We start from the raw sequence: 12,368 nt of genomic DNA, 5'->3' as shown, positions 1-12,368 counted from the left end.
CCCTGTCTGTATCACAAAGACACCAAGCATACTGAACTACTGCATCGGACTGAAGTCCGGAACTACTGCTAACTAAACGGGCCGGCATTGTGGCCGTAGACCCGTTCCTACTGGAAGGAAACTCACCTCACACTGCTGAAGTCCCGTAGACACAATCCCACACTGCTGAAGTCCCGCAGACTCCACCCCAGCTGCTGGCTGACAGATTCCCGAACTGTCAACACCAATTAACACCCAATTAATAATTGGATTCTAACACATAACCAAAAATACATGCTTTGGATAATTACTACATTACCCCTAGCTTGGCTTACCCAAGCCCAAGGCCCAATCCATAGGCCCAAATTCAACTAGGGATCAAAGCCCAACATATGGCCCAATTTTCCAAATTGGGCCCAAACCTCTACATGGATATCCCTTAAGGCCCAATTGATCAGTCCAGTCCAACATGTATCATTCTAGGGCCCAATATCATACAACCATCTAGGCCCCAACTATGGCCCAATTTTCCAAATTGGGCCCAATCCTTCATATGGGCCTTACCCTAAAGCCCAACTAATTACTCTAGCCCATTTGATTATTCTCGGATGGCCCAACACAAAGCCCAAGTGAAATTAGGGTTTCACATCAAATGATAACTAGGGTTAAGTGTTTCTTACTTAACCCACTAAGGACTTAACACACTAGGGACTTAATCCATTAAGTCCATTATTGCTTACATTAATTCCTGCCAATGATTATTATTTAATATTCACTTATTAAATAATTCTCGTGTGTGTGCTGATAATCTCTCAAATATTAGTATTTTCTCAATTAGCTCATTAAGGACTTGGTCCATTAAGTTCTTTACTCTACTAGATAAGTGAGATGGAGTGATTGGGCTTAATACATAATCCCATCTCAATGGCCCAAAAGTGGGTCCAATAAGTCTAAGGCCCAAACACTCACAATTAGGGTTTTCTAAACCCTAATTAGGGTTCCTCATCCAAACGCGACCCAATAGGCCCAAAATAAATCTCTAAGCCCATTAGGGTTTGCTAGCAGGGCACCACCCACTACCACCTCGGGTAGTGGTGGTCCATGGCGGCTCACGGCGGCGGCCACCACCTTACGGTGGTGGTTATTATTTTTTTATTATTCAATGCTAATTACAATTACAAACTTTACCCAAAATAATCCACACTCACTAACACACACACTAACTAATACACACACACAACCACACCATGGTGGTTGGCGGCGATACAAGGCGGCAGCCACCACCTCACGGTGGTGGTGGTGGTGGCCTCTCCTCAACTTTTCCGGCCAACCCAAAACACACCCATCATACATTAACTGCAACACATATATCTTCACTCATATCAGAAAAAGGAAACCAACCACCCACTTGGCGGCATACGATGGCGGTGGTGACACAAGGCGACGGCAGCAACGACCTCTTGCGGTGACAGCCACCACCGTGAGGTGGTGGCGGTCCTCTTGTTGGTTCACCGGAAAGCAACAACACAACACACGAGCATACAACCCATGACCGGGAACGAACCGACTTCAACGGGAACAGCATCGTCTGCGGTGGCATTGACGACGATAACCACCATGGCCGGCCGCCATGGTGGTTCTTCACAACCCCATCTCGACTGGACCGTCCACTAGGTGAAACCACCTCGCGAGCCATAAAAAAAAATAGTCACTCAATGGCGTCGACTTAAACTGTAACCCACACGGCAGCCTCAAGACGAGAAACGGCTGCCGGAGAGAACCTTCGTCACAACGAGCTCGCATGCCGACAATATCTTCAACAAAACGCGATGGAACAGATACGATAGGTGCTCCAGCCTCGGAGACCTCCCTAGCAGCGTTGGTCATCGTCGGAAGAGGAGTAGCGGCAGTGGCGACTCAGCGAAGGGGACGGTGGCGCTGGAGTGGGGAAATAAGGTGGAGGCGGTTGATGCTTCATAGTAGGGTTAGGGTTTGCTGTTTCATTAAACGAGAGGGAGGGAGGGGTATCGAGATCTTTGGCTGCATCCATTTGACGAGAGGATGAAGGGATCAGATTCATCCTGTGACTCCAACCAAACTACACCACCAGAAATACACTTTTGGTCCCTCCTCCCCATATTATTTTCAACATAAATCCAAAGCTTACCTTTTAAACCCTGATCCCATAATTTCCTTATATAATAAATCCCTAAATTACCAATAAACCCTTAATCTTTCAAATATTTTCAATTTAAGTCCATTAACTACCAAACAAACCCTGACTTCCGAAATCCTTTTTAATTTAGTCCCAAACTTTCATTTATTAATTTATTTAAATAAACAGGGCGTTACAACTCTCCCCCACTTAAATTAGATTTCGTCCTCGAAATCATTCATTATCGTTCCTTTCACTTCAAACCACTTTAGTAACCTGATCACCATCCTAGGCACACCCTAGCTTCTCAGGGTAGCTATGACCAATCATCACAAAGCCCTAACATCTGCAGGCGAACTAATCCCTTGCAACAAGCTCTCATGTACTCTGTCTGACGTTTGCTATCTCTTGATGATCTGAATCCCTAACAGACCACTCATACTGAATCATTATAACTGAACCCCGCAGTGGGTGTCTGAGAATTACTTAGCAATCTCTTACGGTTATCATACGTGAGATCCTCAAATACCATCACTGATGGAGACCCAAAACTGTCTGAATCCCTGATCTGCCTGAAAACACTAAACTGCCTGAAACTCTAACTGCCTGAACACTGAACTGCCCGAACGCTAAACTGCCTGAAACACTGAACTGCCTAAACACTGAACTGCCCGAACGCTAAACGCGATTGCTACATGATCATTGGTAGCCTTATGTCATAAATGACCTCAAGCAGTCCACTGCTTCTCTGCTTTCTTCTCTGTAGTGGCGCTTCTACAGTCTTATCACTGGCTTAACCATGTCTAATCCGTCTGGGAAACTCCGAAATCCAATCCATGGATTTCCATATCCTTACTGCTATACCTGAAATGGTGAGTACTACTGATCTTTCTACGTCCTAACAACGCACTCACGCTATCTACCAACCTAGTGAGGGCTGCGACTACACCCACAGACTCACATCACTCTAGTACTATCTGCTAATCTTGTGAATGCTACGGCTAAACCCACAGGCTTACAACACTCTGATGCTATCTGACTACTAGTGAATGCTACGGCTACACCCGCAGGCTTACAACACTCTGATGCTATCTGACTACTAGTGAATGCTACGGCTACACCCGCAGGCTTACAACACTCTGATACTGGATCGATCACACACTTTTCTGACTTCCATCTCACACTATCCTCAAACCATACAACCACTTGGGCTATCTTCCTTCCCAATAAGGATGCGAAACTTATCCTAGTCTCAAAACTGCCTCGCTTCTGAATCCTTGGGTGATTCTTCCCCACTTTGATTCAGCTAATGCCCTACAACACACAAAACTGGAAGAATTCCCACTCCTTCTCACCACCCATGACCAATCTGCTAGAAACCACGCTTACCATTGCTAGTGTTTCAACACTAGCTAATCCAAAAGATCACATAACTCTAAAAATTCGAATAAATCTCCGGTAATAACCCGCTAAACCCAGGAAACTCCGAATCTCAATTGGAGACCATCGGAATCCCCCACTTTATCACGGCCTCTATCTTGGCCGGATTGACTAGAATATCCTTCCGATTGACGAGGTACCCCAAGAAATTGCACCCCGTGCAACCAGAACTCACGATTAAAGAACCTTGCGAAAATTATCTTCCTCCTCAAAGTCTCTAGCACCTCCCGCAGGTGCTTCTTGTGCTGCTCCTCAGTCTTGGAATAAACCAAGATGACGTTGTACTTTCCCAATCCCATAATCTAGGGGATTGCTCTATCACTATTCACTAATGCTTCTCGGTATGCAATTGGCATATGACATCGCTTGAAAATGTAATTCAGACACAAACCGAGGATAACACAGGGTTACACTTACTCAACCCTTGGAACAAAAGGCTCCCTTGTGCAGTTTCCCACAAGTGCTGCACCGATTATGACCCCGCTGGCCTCTCAGAAGCTGATCTAAAATCTACGGTCTCCTCCCGAGACCCTTTACTATAAGCAACTGATCTGGTTCCCTCTTAACAATGTGCTCTAAGTCAATATCCCACTCTCGAGCTCTAGAAGTCATATCATTCAGGGTCTTGCACCTCGAGATACTCACAATCTCCCTGCTATCATTCTACAATATGTTCTGATAACTTACCTTCTTCGTTTCCTCATCTGCTACATACTGTGGTACCATATAAGCTCTTTCCTGAGACTTGGTAGTGACCTCTACCACAATCTTAGTCGTCTAGTGGAGATCTAACAACTCTTGTGCCAACTGCTGCGCCTTAATCGCCTGGGCACACTCTGCCCATAATCTGGTCTGGAAGTCATCTCATGGCATAACATCAACCACGTCATCACTCAACTCACTACCAACCACTTCCTATCAATCTCGTGCTCTAACCCTCAGGAGATAGGAAGTAAGTCAGATCTTGTCTCCTTTCGAGACAACGTCTGGTACAAAAAGTGTTGGCAACATCTACCAACCATCTACTGCTAACAACGGGGTCCCTAACCCCCATGACAATCTAAAGCCTCACAAACTCTGAATTCTCGAAACATCAACGTATGGGTTTCTATCATGACTACTATCTCAGTGCAAAATGCACTCATCCTTTCATCACAAATCTCTATAATGCCCTCCTTGATCACACTGAGGATCACAGGAGTCTGGTCAGTGATACTGCGCAAAATTCTCAAATGAAATGAACTCTCTCATCTGATCATCAATCTGCCCGGCTCCAGAGTCCGAGCCTGATCCCCTGTCGACACCAGAACTACCATCTGGTCTACCACGTAGCGTCACTATACTCGGCAACCTGCCATCACTAACATCACAATACTCACCCAATCTCGAGGGATCTCACACACTACAAGTTCCCTGGATTCATCTCAGCCTTCCTTGATTCGAGTACAGATCCTCTGCTTTCAATAGTACGAGCCCATACTACCTTCCACATCTATCCGTACTTTCCTCAGACTCCACCAAGTCACTCTACTGCTACTGATCTCTGCTACTATCTTCCTAGGCTTTCCTAAGGGAACTTCTGACTCCACCTAAACCAGTCCTCAGCTGCTGAAGGCCTCCTTGTAATGCCAATTAGCCACCACCTGAATACCATCACATTCAATGAGGCTCGGATAATCCTTCGAGTAAAAGTCTCGTCCCTACAACGGTTGGACTTAAACAAGAGCTGCGCAATAGGGCCAAATCCAACACTCTGAGATTATTCAACCCTGATCACATGTGGTGTGACGTATTCACCTAATGGCTAACGCCCATCACTCAGAGTCCCACAAAGCACAAAGCAAGCAGCATTCGGATAAAGGAAACATACTCAGGCAAAACTATTCTCATAACGAGAAACTGTACTAGCATACAATGCTAAGCTCATACTATTAGGCATAACCTACACAGGCTATCCTACTACTGTCTACTCATTACTAGCATGAAATTCTTATCAAGCTGAAACACATAAAGCAGGCACATAAGGCATCATCCTAGATCCTTAGTCCTATTCTAGCATGCTGTTCTACTGAAACTGGAGCTGAAACTGAAACTGAAACTGGAACTGATAATCATAACATAACTTGTATGGGTAATTTGGGAGTACTTACTTGAGCTCGGTTGATTGCATACACCACACCCTTTTATCTTTTCAAAACTCTTTTTGCTTTTTCTAAAACTCTTTTCTTTATACTTTTCTAAAATTGTTTTCTTTTCTCAAAATCCTTTTGTAACCATGGTTTTTCTTTGAAAACTCTATACCACTTCCTTAGTTTGAGTCCAGACACACTCTCAAGTATGTCTGAATCCCTCAAACCAAAGCTCTGATACCAACTTGTAACATCCCAAAAATACAGTCTGAAAATTTCTTTAAAAAATAAAAATAAAACCATATTCATCAAACGTCATATAAGAGTCATAAAGAATTTATCTCAAATTATCCAAACAACTGTCAAATATATCAGAGTATAAACATCCCAGGCTGAACAAATGGTGTGTGCACTGCAATCTTCCCGAGCTCCTCCTTTGAAAAACTGAGTACCTTAAACAAAACTGAAAAGCGTAAGCACGAAGCTTAGTGAGCTCCACCAAACCACCAAATACCATACCATAACATATAAAGCATCTACTGGGCCTTGCCCACTGCATCGGACCGAAGTCCGGAAACTGCATCGGACCGGAGTCCGGAACTAACCAGGGCCTTGCCCTCTGCATCGGACCGAAGTCCGGAAACTGCATTGGACCGGAGTCCGGAACTAACCAGGGCCTTGCCCTCTGCATCGGACCGAAGTCCGGAACTAACTGCATCGGACCGAAGTCCGGAACTGATTGGGACCTTGTCCCCTGCATCGGACCGAAGTCCGGAACTGACTGAACATAACATAGCATAAACATATCAACTAGCATGAATACATATACTGCATACTGCATCGGAACAGAGTCCGGAACACATAACACAAAACATGCTTGAATCACAAAGACATCAAGCACTCTAACTACTGCATCGGACCGAAGTCCAAAACTAACTGAACATAGCATAACATAATCATAGCATATAATCTAAACACATATACCGCATACTGCATCGGACCATAGTCCGGAACACATAACTCATACCCTGTCTGTATCACAAAGACACCAAGCATACTGAACTACTGCATCGGACTGAAGTCCGGAACTACTGCTAACTAAACGGGCCGGCATTGTGGCCGTAGACCCGTTCCTACTGGAAGGAAACTCACCTCACACTGCTGAAGTCCCGTAGACACAATCCCACACTGCTGAAGTCCCGCAGACTCCACCCCAGCTGCTGGCTGACAGATTCCCGAACTGTCAACACCAATTAACACCCAATTAATAATTGGATTCTAACACATAACCAAAAATACATGCTTTGGATAATTACTACATTACCCCTAGCTTGGCTTACCCAAGCCCAAGGCCCAATCCATAGGCCCAAATTCAACTAGGGATCAAAGCCCAACATATGGCCCAATTTTCCAAATTGGGCCCAAACCTCTACATGGATATCCCTTAAGGCCCAATTGATCAGTCCAGTCCAACATGTATCATTCTAGGGCCCAATATCATACAACCATCTAGGCCCCAACTATGGCCCAATTTTCCAAATTGGGCCCAATCCTTCATATGGGCCTTACCCTAAAGCCCAACTAATTACTCTAGCCCATTTGATTATTCTCGGATGGCCCAACACAAAGCCCAAGTGAAATTAGGGTTTCACATCAAATGATAACTAGGGTTAAGTGTTTCTTACTTAACCCACTAAGGACTTAACACACTAGGGACTTAATCCATTAAGTCCATTATTGCTTACATTAATTCCTGCCAATGATTATTATTTAATATTCACTTATTAAATAATTCTCGTGTGTGTGCTGATAATCTCTCAAATATTAGTATTTTCTCAATTAGCTCATTAAGGACTTGGTCCATTAAGTTCTTTACTCTACTAGATAAGTGAGATGGAGTGATTGGGCTTAATACATAATCCCATCTCAATGGCCCAAAAGTGGGTCCAATAAGTCTAAGGCCCAAACACTCACAATTAGGGTTTTCTAAACCCTAATTAGGGTTCCTCATCCAAACGCGACCCAATAGGCCCAAAATAAATCTCTAAGCCCATTAGGGTTTGCTAGCAGGGCACCACCCACTACCACCTCGGGTAGTGGTGGTCCATGGCGGCTCACGGCGGCGGCCACCACCTTACGGTGGTGGTTATTATTTTTTTATTATTCAATGCTAATTACAATTACAAACTTTACCCAAAATAATCCACACTCACTAACACACACACTAACTAATACACACACACAACCACACCATGGTGGTTGGCGGCGATACAAGGCGGCAGCCACCACCTCACGGTGGTGGTGGTGGTGGCCTCTCCTCAACTTTTCCGGCCAACCCAAAACACACCCATCATACATTAACTGCAACACATATATCTTCACTCATATCAGAAAAAGGAAACCAACCACCCACTTGGCGGCATACGATGGCAGTGGTGACACAAGGCGACGGCAGCAACGACCTCTTGCGGTGACAGCCACCACCGTGAGGTGGTGGCGGTCCTCTTGTTGGTTCACCGGAAAGCAACAACACAACACACGAGCATACAACCCATGACCGGGAACGAACCGACTTCAACGGGAACAGCATCGTCTGCGGTGGCATTGACGACGATAACCACCATGGCCGGCCGCCATGGTGGTTCTTCACAACCCCATCTCGACTGGACCGTCCACTAGGTGAAACCACCTCGCGAGCCATAAAAAAAATAGTCACTCAATGGCGTCGACTTAAACTGTAACCCACACGGCAGCCTCAAGACGAGAAACGGCTGCCGGAGAGAACCTTCGTCACAACGAGCTCGCATGCCGACAATATCTTCAACAAAACGCGATGGAACAGATACGATAGGTGCTCCAGCCTCGGAGACCTCCCTAGCAGTGTTGGTCATCGTCGGAAGAGGAGTAGCGGCAGTGGCGACTCAGCGAAGGGGACGGTGGCGCTGGAGTGGGGAAATAAGGTGGAGGCGGCTGATGCTTCATAGTAGGGTTAGGGTTTGCTGTTTCATTAAACGAGAGGGAGGGAGGGGTATCGAGATCTTTGGCTGCATCCATTTGACGAGAGGATGAAGGGATCAGATTCATCCCGTGACTCCAACCAAACTACACCACCAGAAATACACTTTTGGTCCCTCATCCCCATATTATTTTCAACATAAATCCAAAGTTTACCTTTTAAACCCTGATCCCATAATTTCCTTACATAATAAATCCCTAAATTACCAATAAACCCTTAATCTTTCAAATATTTTCAATTTAAGTCCATTAACTACCAAACAAACCCTGACTTCCGAAATCCTTTTTAATTTAGTCCCAAACTTTCATTTATTAATTTATTTAAATAAACGGGGCGTTACACCAAAGCCTGACCCACTCAGTTTAATTGTATCACAGGTATCGATACGAAGTTGCTTTGCACTGAGAGATTAAAGGAGATGTAAATCTTTAGTGTAAATAATGTAAGTTCTGTTTATGCTTATGTGTCTGTATCGGAACATGACATCCCGAGATTTTGTTATATAATAAAAATACATTTCTTTAAAGAAATGCTTTGATAAATCTTTATCATATTTTGGGAACAAATTCCGCAATTGTTTTCTTTAAAAGATTACTCTGATTTTAAAAACAAGCATAAACAAATCGGTCTTTTCTGGCCGTGAAATTGGGGATGTCACAGCCGTAAACACCCAATTCCCATGCTAAAATGTCCCAAAAACTCACCTAAGGCCTTCTAGAATTTAGTTATAATTTAAGGGAGTGCTTAGGACCATTTAGCAACACATTTTGAGGGACAAAATGGAGTTTACGGCCCAAGCACAAGCTAGGACCGTAAACTCCCTCAAACACAACCAAATGAAGGCTTTAACCCCCAAATTTGGTCCTAGGCATTCACTAGAAATTTTGGGGATGGATTTAAGGCCTTATCTTGCATTTTGGGTGAAGGACAAGAGTTTACGGCCAAGCCTAGGGGCTTACGGCCGTAAACTCCCAAGGAGTGGCCTTAGGGTCGTAAACTCCAAGGGAGTAAACTCTTGGACTCCCCCGTAACCCCTATTTGGCCTTATACGATTCCCGGGAACCCCTTCTAAGCCCTAAGACCCCGAATCAATGCTAGAATGCATAAATATTTTAATGAAAAGCATAAAATGATTAATTTCTTGTAAAATACATATTTCATATGATATTAGGGTCTTAACAAGGTGCATAAGTCCTTATTTGGTACAAAACGCTCAACCGACACTTTCACCCGATTTACCCGATTTACTCGGTTTCAGGTGAGTTCATACCCCTTTAATGAACCTTTCAAATGTTTTATATGTTTTAGGGGGGGATACAAGTCAATTATTCATGTATATGGAAATTAATCACATGTGATTCACTATCCGTAGTTCAAATCACATGTGATTTACCACTATGTTTTATAAAAAGGATTTTCGTTGTTAAAACTATTTTGGATAAATAAACAATTTTCTAAGTGTTCCCTTTGACAAGATTTTTATTAAATAAATTCCTTATAAAATGTAACCACACCAATATATTTATATAAGTAAGACTTGAAGGACTTAGGACCGATAGCTCGCCTTATTTCCTGTTCTTGTTTGATTGTGGGCTTAGGGTAGTTGTTATCCGTCCGACTGTCGTTGATTTCTTAGTTATATATCACATATATTAGTGTTGGATACGAGTATTTTCATTTCATTCGATGTTTAAACCACTAAACTGACAAGAATCATACACACTAAGTTAACTATAATAGGTATAGTTAAGGCCACTATTACTCGCTATAGCTACTACTCTACACACTATAATACACTTTATTATGATACCATACACTAATAAGAGAACACAATACGAGTTATACAAAAGACTACTACACTATAATACAAGAGAAAGCACTAATCAAGAGATAACACACTAACCCACTACGAGATACTCTATTCGCTACGCACTACGCCCAGAGTCTTCTGACAGGAAGACGACGCTATATGTATAGATCTATACGGGGCAGACGCTATTACATCCCGACTGTTAACTTCAGTCCGAGTCGCACAGGTCCAGGGATGCCACTACTTCACTACACTGTGCATGACCGGGAAGGTCATGGGGTCCTCAAATTCTCACACTATCGGTAACATACAAGAAATACACTATAACCACACTAAAATACTAAACTAAAAGTTAAGTTAATATCCCGAAGTAATCAAAAATCTAACACTAAAGGAAGTTTGCACCACTATTATTGACTTCAGGCATAAACTATCATATTGCATTACTTGTTGGAGATTTAATATTATACTTTTAAAATAAATGGATTTCAAAGATGAAAATTTCATGTTTCTTAAAGGTTTTCACTTACAATGTATTTCTGGAAAATATAGGATTTTCTAGGTTTTTCTACTACTTATGAATGTAAATCGCAGCTTTTCATACTATCAGTTCTAATGCTTTTTATACAAAAACTCACACTAAACTTTTGTGAACTCACCAGCTTTATGCTGATATTCGTTTTCAAAATAACTTGTATCCTCAGGTCAAAGATAGACAGTTACAGGTGCAGCTTTTTGGAGAAGGTGGAGCATACAAGATCCATCTCTTACTTTTGATTTACTTTTGGTGTTTGTTGAACATTACAAAACACATTTGTAATTAAACTCGCTATGTAATGCAATGGTTGTATGTTTCTTGTTTACTATTATGCAATTATGATGATACTGTACATGACGTCCTCCACCCCGAAACGTTTTCCGCCGTTATCGGTTTTGGGGTGTGACAATATTATAGACAAAACTTCAAAAATGGTATTGTATGTGAAAAAATTAAGTCTAGGGCAAAGTCAATGGTTGAGCGTATATTAGTGGGGACTACAGTATGGATTTTTGAGGGATTATGTGTTGGAGCTACTCAACACTAATCCTGGTACAACAGTTCGGATTGATGTGTATCCAGAAACCTCCCTGTCTATTACCACACGAACTTTTAGAAGAATATATGTCTGTCTAGATGCATTGAAGTTAGGATTCAAATATGGGTTAAGCGATTTTCTAGGTCTGTATGGTACTTTCATGAAGGGCCCTTACCCTGGGCAAGTGTTAACTGTTGTAGGGTTGGACTCAAACAATGACATATACCCTGTAGCATATGTAGTGGTAGAGACAGAATCAACAAGTAGTTGGACCTGGTTCTTGGAACTGTTAGGAGAAGATCTGGATCTGGGACCAAATTCAAACTTTACATTCATTTCAGATAGACAAAAGGTGTGTATCACCTAACTTTTTTTATTACCCTTTCTAAATACATTTGGTTAACTGATGTTGCATACATTGACTTTTGTTTAGGGAATAATACCAGCAATGGAGAAGGTATTCCCTAGTGCAGAACACAGGTTCTGTTTGAGGCATATCCAGGAAAACATGAAGAAATAGTGGAAAGGAAAAGACTTAAGTGACCAGCTTTGGGAGTGTGGTAGAGCAACAACAGTCAATCATTTTAACAGAGCAATGGATGAGTTGAAGAAGATCAATGAAGAGGCTCATGCTTGGGTGTGTAAGATCCCAACAAACACTTGGACTAAATCTCACTTTAGTGGTAAGTTTCTAGAAATTTATTGAGAAATGTTAATCTTTCCTGTTGTGTGTTTACTATATGTGTAATTGTCTTCTCTTAAT

This window comes from Lactuca serriola, chromosome 7 (genome assembly GCF_051521515.1).
Source record: "Lactuca serriola cultivar US96UC23 chromosome 7, Lser_US96UC23_V15, whole genome shotgun sequence".
Lineage (NCBI taxonomy): Eukaryota > Viridiplantae > Streptophyta > Magnoliopsida > Asterales > Asteraceae > Lactuca > Lactuca serriola.
This window is presented reverse-complemented; position numbering follows the sequence as displayed.